The sequence below is a fragment of the Mauremys reevesii genome, linkage group 4 (genome assembly GCF_016161935.1).
Source record: "Mauremys reevesii isolate NIE-2019 linkage group 4, ASM1616193v1, whole genome shotgun sequence".
Taxonomy (NCBI): domain Eukaryota; kingdom Metazoa; phylum Chordata; order Testudines; family Geoemydidae; genus Mauremys; species Mauremys reevesii.
Genome location: NC_052626.1, coordinates 7,817,773 through 7,830,208, shown reverse-complemented (window position 1 = coordinate 7,830,208; position 12,436 = coordinate 7,817,773). Strand labels below are relative to the sequence as shown.

The following is a 12,436-nucleotide window of genomic DNA, read 5'->3' as shown; positions in this document are numbered from 1 at the left end:
ATTAAAGACTGTATCATAATACACACCCACAAGGAGGCAAATTCAGGTTGCACAGGCAACCTGAATTCTGGTTTTTCCTAACTTCTGAATGTTTGACTTAGCAACCTTAATATTGTTCTTTTAAAATAGTTTTTTGTGTTACAATATATATTTTTAGAAGAGCTGCTAAGTCTTACAGCAGAGACGACCCATGCCTGCCGACGGGATGGGACCGGGGGAGAAGTAGAGTGAGGACAGCCCTGGCTTCAGCGGTGTTACTGAGGATGCTAAGGCATGTGGACATGCTCAGTACAAGCCAAGCAGTAAACCTGGGGGGCACGTGACTCAGCATACTGCCCCCCACCACGCGTAACCTCTGCCCTACAGCAACTCTAAACTTGTATAACTTTTTCCCCTTGCAACAATGTTGCTAACACACACTTTGGACATGTCTACACTACAGCAGGACAGCTACTGGGGTTTCTCTGTCACTGTAGTAAATCCACCCCTCAAGAAGTGGTAGCTAGATCTATAGAAGAATTCTTCCATCAACCAGGCTGCATCTACAGTGGAGGTTAGGTCGACCTAACTACATCGCACACAGCACAACATTTTTTTACAGCTCTGAGCAATGTAGCTAGATCAATCTAATTTTTAGGCAAAGGCCAGGCCTTCCTGTCTGCTTCGGCAGTGCTTCCATGAGAAATGACACACGTGCCGATTGCTGTGGTCACCCACTGGTCAGATTTTTATGTACTCTTGCAAGTCAATTAAAACACCAACTCAAACTCTAGGTATTTTGCAGTCTGGACAAGATATCATGCAGATAAAATAACCAGATAATAGCACTCTGTTGTAGACATCTTTCTAACTGATATATTACTCCAGATACAGATTTAAAAATCTCATTTTACTTTTTAAAAATGTATTACTTCATTTTCAATATTCAGTAGAAGAGTAAATATTTAAGGCCCTGATTCCGCAAAGACTCAGGTTCCCATATAACTTTACTCATGTGAACCGCCCCAAAGGATACCCCAAAACCGAGTCACTCAAAAATCACTAGTCACACTAGGAAATCTTGGAGTAATATGTCCCAATTTAGATGGTAACTTGCTCCCTAGTGGACTACTTTCATGAAGAAAGTTAAGTATGTTTGCAGGATTGGGACCTAAATTTCCACTTTCTCACCAAAGTGCATCATTAAAAAGCTAAGTAATTTTATCTACCAGACTTCCATAATCCAGAGAGGATTCATCTGTTTTATTTCTTTTACTGGTCACACGTTTTAACAGAACTGTCTTATCAGTTTACTTGTAAAGTTGTTTTCCTACAAAATCCTAATAATGTGATATGAAATCACCAAACTAATAATTCACTTAAGGACCCCTTTCCTACTCCCACAAAATGGTTAGCAGAACTATTGATTAAAATGGGAGCAGGATAAGGCTAAATCTGATTTTGGGTAAATCCTACTCATATCAATGAGCTACTATATTGATGTCAATAGGCCTACTTGTGCAGGAGTAAGAACTGCTTCTGTGAGATAGGCAAGGAAATGCAGAGAGCTGAAATGACAGTTCAGCATGGAAAAGTTTTCCTCTAGAAGTACGGATGCTGTTAAATTTCAACTCCCTGAAATCACTGAAAGGAAATGACTAACATTCTTGGAAAATGAAGCAACTTGCAGTTTCTCCAACACCACTTACTAATCCCTAAAATTGCACCCTGTGGCAATAAAGAGTAGTTCATGCAACAAACAGCAAAATTAAAATAGATGCGTATGAAACCAAAACATTGAAAACGTCCATATGTTCCCAAACGAACAGGAAAGGCAATCCATGGAGATTTTATTACATCGTCTCAGCTTTTCAAATGACCACATTCAAAATAAAAAAAAATACATTTAAACTCAAACTTTTGTAGGACAAACAAAGAGTGTTTTGAATGTCACACTACTAGGAATAATGGCATCTACTAACTGGGTTGACTTTTATTTCTAAAGGAAGCTATTTCTGCTGCTACATTTGTGTCATATTAAATCTCTCACCAAGACACTGGCTTCAGCAAAAATTTCAAGGTTCCTGTGATCACCAACTTAACGGGTGATACATCTAACAAACTTGCAGCCTTCATGTGTGCTTTAAAATCTCCTTGTTTTGACACATTTTCACCAGTTTATGCCTTCAATCCTTATTACGGTCAATGGTTCTCAACCTGACCTACCTATAAGGGTCGGATTTTCTGAAACACCCACCTTCTGCAAAGCAGGTTCTCACCCAAACACAGAAGCACCCCAAATCACTAGCCACTTTTGGAAACGATGGCTCTTAATTATTTGCATTTTAGCAGCGCCCTCTATGTTCAAGACACCGCCGACACACCTGCCCTGAAGAGTTTTCAGGTCTGCACTCCCCGTACATGTCATGCAAAGTGCCAGGAGAAGCCAGTTTTCGAATAACTCCTGGAAGCCCCGGCCATGGGCCAGGACCTCACCGTGTAAACGCAAGACAAAGAGCGAATGAGTTTGTATTTAGAATCCGAGTCTGAGACCAGAGGGGATTAGGGCAGCCCTGCCTGGCCGCTCCAGGGGAGGCACGACCCTGACCCCCAGTTCCCCAAACTCGCCCCCTAGCCCCACCGCTGCATCCCGCCGCGGCCCTCGGACAACCCCCCTCCCGCAACAGGACCCGCGCCGGAGCCCTTCCCGCAGCCCCGGCACCGGGCTGGGGGACGGGGGCGCCGGCCCAGCGGGGCTCTCCCCGCAGGGGGGTCCCCGGACGCGGCTCCCTGCCCGCCCCGGTCCCCTCGCCTCGCCCACCCCAGCCGAGCCGGGCTCCAGCCGCTGCGGTACCTGGGCGAGAGGCTGCCGCACTCCGTCCGCCCGCGCCCGGCTCCCGGCTCCGCGCTGCTCCCGCCGGCCCCAGAGCGCGGCCAGCTCCGGAACGCGGCCCCGGCGCCGCCAGCCGGGAACGTACCAAGCCCTGGGCGGGGGGGGGGGCAGGGCCCGGGCGCTCCGGCAGCGCAGCGCCCCCCGCCGACACGGCGCAGCCACTCCCCAGGGCCGCCGCCGCCTCCTCCTCTCGCGGCGCCTCGGACCCCCCCGCAGGGCAGCCCTTGGTACAGCCCTGAGAGCCGCCCCCAGCCTCCCAGGGGATGTCTACACTGAGCCCCGGGAGTGACTCCGGATTGAGCCTCAGGCTGACTGGCTCAGCGAGCGCCCAGGAGCCGCGATCCAGGACGCGGTGGGGGCTCAGAGCCTGAATCCTGCTGTGCCCGGGGTTCAAGCCCGGCCCCTGTAATTCTGGAGCAAACCGCCCAGCCCAACAAAGCCAGAACAAGTGCCCAGTTTTCAAGAGCAAACAGTCGTTAGGTTGTAAACCAAACTGAAGAGCAGTTCCAGTAAGAACGGCTCACAGCGTGGAGTAGTTTGCAGCACAGAGCCACAATTTGTGTTGCCTGATTACATTATGCAAGTACATGCCCATAGATGCTGGAACTAGGGGTACAGCTGCACCCCCTGGCTTGAAGTGGATTCCATTATATACAGGGTTGACTGGTTCAATGGCTCTTAGCACACACCCCCATGTGTCTGGACCCCTGTATGTGCCTCCCCCCACATAGACATCAAAGGCACCTATCATCACTAAAACAGTCATATCACAAGTCCAATTATGCCACCTTTACTCATATTGTGCAGTAGCTTAGGGCATGACTCAGGAAAGCGTTAGTATTGGGCAAAACACTTAAACTGGCACCAGTGGGATTTAAGCACATACTTAAGTGCTTTTCTGAACAGGGATGAATGTAAGCATTTTCTTGTATCAGAGCCGCCTTATACGAATAATCCCATTGCTTTTCAATGGTACTCGGACAAGGTTAGTTAACTGAATTTGTTATATTGCTATCTGCAAGAGACATGCCTTTGTTGCACTGGAGTTCAAAAGGGAATCATTACAAAAAGTGGACATGTAATTGTGTAGGCAAAGATGTCCCTGACAGATTTTGGATTAGTCAAACAAATGAGCACAGTACCAGGAAAAATATGTTCTACTTTAGTCTACCATATGAGTGGACTGATCTGGTAAGAACCAATACCATTGCTTTCTTGGAGTTCTATTGAGAATGATCATTAATTTTAGCTCAATTCACCAAATATTTCAGCACCTGTGCTTAAATGAACAAAGTTGTTGCAGGTCAGACATCTGGAAAAGGCATAGTCAATATTTTTTATGTTCCTCTTAGGATTGGTTCATGATCATCTCTACATTGCTAGCTCTTAAGACACATTTGATGCCAAAAAGTAGTTTTGTATCTCATAGGGAAAGATAAATTAGTTCTGTTTAATATCTTGGAACATAAACACAGTTTCTTAGCCTGCCTTTTCCACATCATTTGAGCTTGCTCATTTTATGCATTATGAATACTTCATTTTCTTGGGGTATGAAACCTTGCTACAAAGAAATTGAGATGATTAGATGGAGCAAATGAAGTAGAATTCGAAAACCTGAATAATTTACAGGGGTTTCTTATCTGTGATTATAACAAGATGTACAGTACATATAGCAATACAATTAACATGCTCATTTAATTTACATATATGCTAAATGGCTAAGTGAAAGTTTTTGAGCCAAATTCTCCACTGGCATAAACCAGAATAGCCAGTGGAGGCCAATTTGATATGCCAGTTTATACCAGTTGACAATCTGTCTCTTTATGCAGAGAGAGAGAAAAATAAACTTTAGCTGGTATACTCTCTATCTTTTTTTTTTTTTAGGACAAACAATTGCTCCATTACAAATTCTGGAATTAATACTATTAAAAACAGGAAATGGAAGTATAGATGGAAAATGCAGCTGCAATAAATTAAATTATTTTTGGACAAGATGTAATAGAGTCTTAACAATGGCTTTTTTCTGCAAACTTCAGAAAGGGAGCCATTACTGTGGCTGAATATATCATTCACTTAAAATAAATATAAATATTTCAAACTAGGATATATTTACGTTAACAGAATTGAGTCTGCAGGACCTAGCAGCTGCTTTCTTCAATCCTGTGTCATTGCCGGTCAAGTTGCTTCTGCAACAGCATTTCAGTGGTAGCATTGTTGATGGCAAGAATAGCTACACAACTATGCAACGAAGAAAACTGGCTTCTCTCATGCAGATTTTCCTATGATTTTGTTTAACCAGTTGAAAAATGTAAGCAATGACCCAGAGTAGAAAATGAATTCATTTGTCCATGAGTACCAAGCCCATTAAAGAACATTTGAAAAAATTGGCAACCCAAAGTTAATTGAGCCATTTAGTACAGAGATTATTTTTAAACATCTTTAATTCTATGCATTTTTGGTTTGTGACGGGATAGAGCACAATCCTATGTCAATATATTTTATAATTATAGGCCATTGCAAAAAAATTGACATAATTAGTTAAGATTTTTTTTCATGATATAACCAGGTTTACCATGTGTATTATACCATAATAATTAAATCCAGAGGGTTGGTTTTTTAACAACAACATGTGAGCTTTCCCTTTATATTTTTATTTAATATTTGCATTTGCACCTAGAACTCTCAATCAGTGATTGAGGTCCTGTTGTGTTAGCAGGAGTGGCACCAGGGTTTTTGGCACCCTAGGCGCAGGGCCGGCTCTACCCATTTCACCGCCGGTCCCGCGGCTCCGGTGGACCTCCCACAGGCGTCCCTGCGGAGGGTCCGCTGGTCCCGGGGCTCCGGTGGACCTGCCACCGGCACGCCTGCGGATGCTCCACCGGAGCCGCGGGACCAGCGGACCCTTCGCAGGCACGCCTGCGGGAGGTCCACCGGAGCCGCCTGCCGTCCTCCCGGCAAAATGCCGCCCCCCCCCCCAAATCCTGGCACCCTTGGCGACTGCCTAGGTCGCCTAAATGGAAGCGCCGGCCCTGTGTGTTAGGTGTGTACCTGTAATTAAAAGATAGCCTCAAATAACTTACTAATATAATAGAGTCTAAACTACTGCACACAATATATCAACACATCTGACAATAATACAGGCCCACAGGGTGTAGAGAGATGCTGGACTGAGGGCCTCACCAAATATAGTTTGTTTTAACCCAGACAAAAGCTTTGTTCAGTGATAATTAAGGCTGTGGTACCACTCACCCAAAACTATACTGAATATAAACTTTAATGCTCTTCCATCTAATATCTTTAAATCCATAAAGCCCTCATCAGGAGGTTCTTAAGTTTCTTACATCTCCTTTTCCAGCTTCACTTACTATTCTTTTTAAACTACACCTCTACCCCGATATAACGCGGTCCTCCGGAGCCAAAAAATCTCACTGCCTTATAGGTGAGACCGCGTTATATCGGGTTTGGTCCGGGCCCTTAAAGCACCGCCGGAGCTCTGGCAGTGGGGCTCGGGCGGGGATTTAAAGGGCCCGGGGCTCCCCGCAGTAGCTGGAGCCTCTGGCCCTTTAAATCACCACCCGAGCCCGGCTGTCAGAGCCCTGGTGGGGATTTAAAGGGCCTGGTGCTCCAGCTGCTGTGGGGAGCACCAGGCCCTTTAAATCACCGCCAGAGCTCTGGCAGCAGGGCTTGGGTGGGGATTTAAAGGGCCTGGGGCTCCCCGCAGCGGCCAGAGCCCCAGGACCTTTAAATCACTGCTGGAGTTCTGGCAGCTGGGCTCGGGTGGTGCTTTAAAGGGCCTGGGGCTCCACACGAATTCGGATATAACGCGGTAAAGCAGTAGGGCTCGGGTGGTGCTTTACAGGGCCCGGGGCTCCCCACTGCTTTACCACGTTATATCCAAATTTGTGTTATATCGAGTCGTGTTCTATCGGGGTAGAGGGGTACTCCGCCTAGTAATACCACCTAGTGCTTTTCATTGGTAGAGCTCAAAGCCCTTTGCAAAGGAATTCAGTCTCATCTCCATTTTACACACTGATATGAAGTTTGTCCTTGTGAAAGGTGCTAGGTTGACATCACCGGAGACTGAAGCATATAGGCCCCAACCCTGGAAAGCACTTCACCACAGGTAGAGCAATGCCAGCAGCAATATGAATTTAGGACCGGGACAGCAAGAACAGCAGCAATACGAGCTTCCTGCATTGTCTTGATAGAGAAGGAGCTCTACCATGTTCAGTATCAATGGACTTGCCTGTACTGGGGTTGTGCATGTTTTACATAATACAAGTCTAATGTAATTGGTTTTATGCATTTTTGGGTAAGTAAGGACCATTTTAATAATGTGTCGTCTTTATAAACATCCAGAGCCACTGGTACATGGTATAAAATATCTCCAGGAACTGGTACCTTGTTTATGGAGGAATCAACCACTTTTTATTCTGCAAGCCTTATTCACGGTGAGTAAGTAGTAATGGGACTGCTTGTGTGAATAAGGGCTGACAAAATAACCAGGGGTCTGATTCTCTGCTCACACCTGCGTAACTCCATTGTCTTTTGTGAAGAAACTCCCCCTCTTCATGCTGGGGGGGAGGGGGCGAGATCAGTAGCAAGGCTAATGTATCTTTAGCATTATTTGGCTTGGCTGCAGGGCCAAATGCTTTTGTTTCCAGTTACATTAAACCTTACTGAGAAATCCTTGCATGGACCATGTAATAAAAAAGGAGTTCTATTAATCTTGAAGGGGGGAAGAAGTTGTTGTTTTTTTCTGTATCAGTGTTTTGCTAAAGGACGACTTAGACCTTAATTAAAAAGAGCCGCTCTCTACAGAGTCACCACCATATATTGATTGTTGTAAACTCTAATGAAGACTTGGGACATTTTTTTCCCCAGAGGATCTGGGAAAGTTCTTGCTGCATCTCCATACAAGCTGAGAAATGGCATCAACATTTCAGTGCAGTATACCGAGACCACAGGGATAAATTCTGCCCTTGGACTGCCATTAGCTGCTTCCACTAGGGCCAGTGCCAGCACATGAGGGCAGAATTAAGGAAGGCCACACCCATGGCTTCCTTTGAGCGCACATCTTGCTGAAGGTATGGATAACGGAAGGCGGCATCACTTATAGTTAAAACCTTTATGTCCGGGGGAAAATATAGTAATAAAAGTGTGACTGTGTTGGAGAAATGCTGAAGCCTCTCAATTGTTGTCATGAGTAACACCACAGAATGCCCTTTTTACAACCAATATTCACAACCCGCTAGAGCAAATGAAGAGATCACTTTAGTGCTCCAGTAATTAAAATCTTGAAGCTCTTTCTTGAGATCATTACAGCCTGACATTCTGGGGGAGGCTGGTTCTGTCCTTAATCTTTTGTGGTCATGTTTAGAATAAGTAAAAGTTGCAATGTAAGTGGATCACACTAGAAGCCATTTGCTAAAGATAAAGCTTGGGCTTTTGCTGCTCTCGTCAGGACAGTCTCATTATATTTTGGTTCTAGAGATAGCCTCTGTCAATGTAAAGACAAAGACATAATTATGTCTTACTTAACAACATGCACAATAGATGGGCACTAATGCATATTCATGCATGAACACACACACACACACACACTTTCCTTCATCAGATAAAATTCCCATTGACTTGAGTAGGAGTTTTGCCTGAGAAAGGAGTTCAGCACTGGGCTTGCACAGGTTCACTGCAGAAAGAAAGGAGGCAGTGTTGCCTAGAAGATAGGGCACTAGAGTGGGATTCGGGAGACCTGGGTTTTATTCCTGGCTCCAGGGCCGCCCAGAGGGGAGGGGCAAGTGGGGCAATTTGCCCCAGGCCCTTCAGGGCCCTCACGAGAGTATTTTGGGGCCCCTGGAGCGGGGTCCTTCACTCGCTCTGGGGGCCCCCAGAAAACTCTCGCGGAGCCCGGGTCTCCGGAGCTTCTTCCGCTCTCAGTCTTCGGTGGCCAGGGGTCCTTCTGCCCTGGGCGGAAGGACCCCCTGCCGCTGAATTACCACTGAAGCGGGGGCCCCCCGCCGCCAAAGACCCCAGGCCCCCTGAATTCTCTGGGCGGCCCTGCCTGGCTCTGCCACTAGCCTTATGAATGATCTTGGGCAAGTCACTTTGTCGGTGCCTCCGTTTCCCATCTATAAAATAGTGATAATGACACTGCCCTTTTTTGTAAAGTGCTTTAAGATTACTCATGAAAACCTCTCTCTAAGTGCGTGGTATTATTATCTTTATTAACATTTTGTAGTATCGGCATTTTCAGATTAAATAGAAGACTCATATTACCAGTCCAGGAACAAAATGTGTTACCAAACCACACAGAAGACTGAATATAAAATACCTATCTGTGCCCTTTTCCTGGTAGACTTTCCCTGATAGCCTCTCACATTATTCCTGCAGTGCTGTGTTATTCTAAATTCCATCCATTAGTACCATCCATTCTGCCACAGAATCAGCACCAGCTCCCTCATTACCTGGCTGAGCTGAAAATAACCAGCAGTAAGCTCCAGCTATTGGCCATACAGCTGAAAGAAAGACACAAGCACATATGAGGGGACTCAAATCATAAACCTTTGCAACATACATTTTAGAGTTTCTTTTATGGAAACAGTCTTAAATTATGTTGACGTTTTAGGGGCTGCACCAGCTATCTGTGCTAGGCTATAAGTGGTTTATTCCTGAGGATTGTATCCACCATGCCACCAACTCAAATTTTCTCTTGTAAAGTTATCAAGCCATGTTACATTTTGGTTTGCTCTTATCTTAGTCTGCAGCTTTGCCCTATGGCAATCCAAAGAGTTACTGGCAAATCCAACGGAGGGGTTGTTTTCTGTCTTTGAGTTTTGCATCTGTGTAAAAGCCTGGGTCTTGCTGTTGGTTCCTACTAGTCTGGTTCAAGCCATAAAATACCCCCCATTAGCAGAAACTGACTGCATGCTGGAAATCTGACTTCCATCATCAAGGGGCCAGTCTTGCAAGGTTGAGAGAGTCCACAGCTTCCATAGCAATCAATCACAGGGGTGGCCTCGGAAGATAAAAACTGCCTTCCTCAGGGAAGTGAAGTATGGAGTGAATTGGAACGTTCATTAAAAATGAGGTGGATGATTGCAAAGGCTAAACTCTAGCGAATGTGGGGAGGGGCTGGATGAGTTTGCTCAAACAGCTGCCCAAAGCAACTTAAGGCTCGTCCACATGTGACAGTTTTGCACCATTTTAACTATAGGTGTGTTTTTAAACTGATTTTGATATACTGTTGCAAACCCCTGTGTGGACACACTTATTTTGGCCTAAATCAGGCTTATTTCGATTTAACTTAAATCGATGAGGAATCAATTTAAGCTAAACAGAAATAAAACTGTTTACACGCGGGTTTGCGCCGGTTTAACTAAATCAGTTTAAAACCCAATTTACATCAAACCAGTGCAATTTTCTTATTCAATAAGGCCGTAGTTTTTTCTTATCTTCTGCTTAAGATCTCTAAGCCTTTCCTACCCATCCACAGTGCTAAAACTCTTGTCCCAGCTGTCATGATCTCACGTCTCAATTACTGCAACATCCTTTTTTCTGGCCATGACAAATGCAACCTGGCCTCACTCATTTCCATTCAAAGTGCTGCTGCAGAGATCATTTTCCTAGCCTGTTGCTTTGACCATGTCACCCCCTCTTTGAATTCCTCTGCCGTCTTCCCCTTCTCTCTTGCATCAAACAAAAGCAGCTTGTCTTCACTGTCAAGAGCGACAAAGAGTCCTGTGGCACTTTATAGACTAACAGGCGTATTGGAGCATGAGCTTTCGTGGGTGAACACCTAATATGTATTTACCCACGAAAGCTCATGCTCCAATACGCCTGTTAATCTATAAGATGCCACAGGACTCTGTTGCTTTTTACAGATCTAGACTAACATGGCTACCCCTCTGATACTCCACTGTCAAGGTCCTTCATGGCCTATCCCCACCCTGCCCATCATCTCTCATTCACTTTCAATCTGTCAGTGCTCGTCCCAATCGGCCCACAATGCCAGCTTCCAGCAGCCCCTTGTTATGCTTTCAAACGAGCAACTTCGGGCATGCTCCCATGCTGTTCCTCACGCCTGGGAGAAGCTCCCTGTAAACATTTGCAGAGATACCTCATTAGCCACCTTCAAAACTCTCCTTTGCTGTGATGTCTACAATGAAGCTGACAATGATTAGGTTACTGATGTGCAGAGAGCACTGCCAATCATGCCGACCAACGCTGTCTCATTGTTTCCTTGTGCTCCCTCTGTCTGCCCGGATCTGTCTGTTGACTCTTGTCTTAGGCTTAGATTGGAAGCTCTTTGAGGCTGCGACCATCTTTTTGTGTATGTTTGTGCAGCACCTAGCACATCAGGCTCCTGGACTCTAGAGCTATGGTAATACAATAATATTATTAAAAGTTGTGATCCCTAGCTGAGCCAGGCCTCTCAGACAGACCATCAATTGCAGCAAAAAAAAAAAAAATTTTTTCTGTTAATAAAAATGTCCAAGCATGACCAGTTCGACCTCACCAAACTCATTTGGCTGGTGATCTTAATCAGATTTGGATCCAGATCTCCTGAGATGGAAGACATGGGAATTAACCAGTCCACTGTACCTACCGCCTAGCATTCCATCTGCAATTCTGCTTCTTCCACTGTGTTGAAAAAACTTCCCAGCTGTGCACAGGAGCTGAAAACAAAGTTCTGCCCTGAAAGAGAAGTTGGTTCAGGTTACAGGGGAAACTGACCCACTGTCACCGAAACTGATTTCAACCTTTAGGCTTTGTTTGAAATTGCTGGAGTTGTTGACTTCAAGCTAAATTGTTAACTTTACCCGGCGATGATCGATGATAGCTGGATGTGTCAGCTGGGGTTGCCAGGCCAGTGGCAGGCAGCCATCAGAGACTCAGGCAGGAATGTCAGAAATGCAGAACCACACACAGTTCCAGGATCCTGGACTGTCCTTCCCTCTGCCTGCTGGCAAAGTGAGCCTGGATTCCCCTTATTGAGGCCTGGTGTGCTCCATGGAACTCACAGCAAGAGCACACAAGTATACACTGCTGTTATAAATGTAAACTTCTTGCCGAATGAGAGTTCAGGTTCTGGTTTGATTGACTCCAGTAGCTCAGTATATTCCACTTTCATTCGAGATGTGTTCCCCACACACTGTGGAATAATGCTCTGTCCTAGCTGAGGAAGCCGATATCTAACACACACAGGGATTAGCAAAAGGAATCAAGATCTGGGCTGAGCCAAACAGTTCCTGAGGAGAGCGGGGTTACACTGGAATGAGAGGATAAGAAATAAGATCCAACCTCAGTTCACAAGAAATGTCTGAAAGACTGAGAAAGATTTAAGGATCCATTGTCAGCGTCTCTTGGTATATTGGAATTTACATCTTGTCTGTAGCTCCTTAATCGAGACAAAAATACAGCTACTATTGATACAGTGTGTTCTGACCATCATTTACAGCTGCCTAGGACTTAGAACCATTTCGAAGCTGTGAGTCAAATTCTCATGTCATGCACGCCAGTCCAATCCCAGTGACGTCAGTGAGGTTGCACTGGTGTAACAAAGGA

At 45.4% G+C, this 12,436-nt stretch overlaps 1 protein-coding gene across 3 annotated transcripts in view; it reads right to left on the bottom strand.

Annotated features, from left to right (window-relative positions):
* FRMD6 (FERM domain containing 6) overlaps positions 1–12,436 on the bottom strand; it is a 158,552-nt gene that overhangs the window by 70,446 nt on the left and 75,670 nt on the right. The window contains exon 1 of one of the 3 annotated variants that reach the window (XM_039538052.1): positions 2,834–2,957. The exons of 1 other annotated variant lie outside the window; for it this stretch is intronic. The gene's annotated coding sequence lies outside the window, so the exon portion shown is untranslated. Of the gene's footprint in view, positions 1–2,833; positions 2,958–12,436 lie in introns of those variants that run through there. One more of the 3 variants, XM_039538053.1, reaches the window with a different exon arrangement.